The following is an 895-nucleotide window of genomic DNA, read 5'->3' as shown; positions in this document are numbered from 1 at the left end:
TGAGTTACCTGTGATTTCCATCTTATTAGTTTGCTGTGCTGAACAGTTAGGACAAACAGTCGGTCCTAAAGTAATATATTGCTCAAACGAATCATTATAATTATGAACAAGGAGACATTTATGTGGAACTATCTGGAAAATCGTGCTTGTGGTTTTTTTTTTGGTTAACATGCTCCAGAACATATTTTTGTTTCTGTAAATCATGGTACAGAGTTGAGCATCTTCCTACACAGCGCTGTTGTTGTGATGCTGCAATTGACCACGGAGCACTGTGAAATTTTGTTCCTCTCTATGTGGAATAGCTGGGTCAAAATTGTTTGACGCAATTTATACGTATCATGGGAAACTTTTTTCAGCGTAGTTTCTTAAACTAATTTAAAAAATAAACTGCTCTCTGCATATTTTACCACAATTCTTTCATAGAACGTGTTCGAGTCAAACGATGCGGCGATAAATAATTGAAAAAGCGCATCAAAGGCACACGTGTTGACAACATCAATGTTTTCCCTGTTTAACTTAACCGCACGTGAGCTTTTATCATTTCCATTTTTAATGATAGGGAGTTTCGCAAGCACTGCCTTTTCTTGCAATTTTCGCAATGGAAATGTTTCTTGCAAGTAAAAGTTACGTCTCCTTTTTTCGCTAGGTTTGTTTGGCTTTGATTTTTTTCTTTTACAATTTTACCTCCCCAATTTTCCTGAAGCCTCGATTGTAGTATGTGGTCTACATTTTTGCTTTGTGAGCATTTTTTTGCAGATTCGCGCTTGGCCGTATCCTTGGTTATCGCCATAGGGTTCAGAACATTCATTGAGTGCATGAACCGCCGTTTTACAAACTTGTAATAAAGGCAATAGAATTTTTTGAAATTAAACTTCTTTGCGCTCGGTCGGGTGTA

The sequence above is a fragment of the Rhagoletis pomonella genome, unplaced genomic scaffold (assembly GCF_013731165.1).
Source record: "Rhagoletis pomonella isolate Grant_MI unplaced genomic scaffold, Rhpom_1.0 Rhpom_scaffold_00013, whole genome shotgun sequence".
Lineage (NCBI taxonomy): Eukaryota > Metazoa > Arthropoda > Insecta > Diptera > Tephritidae > Rhagoletis > Rhagoletis pomonella.
The sequence above is the reverse complement of the archived record's forward strand: the minus strand, read 5'-3'. Positions refer to the sequence as shown.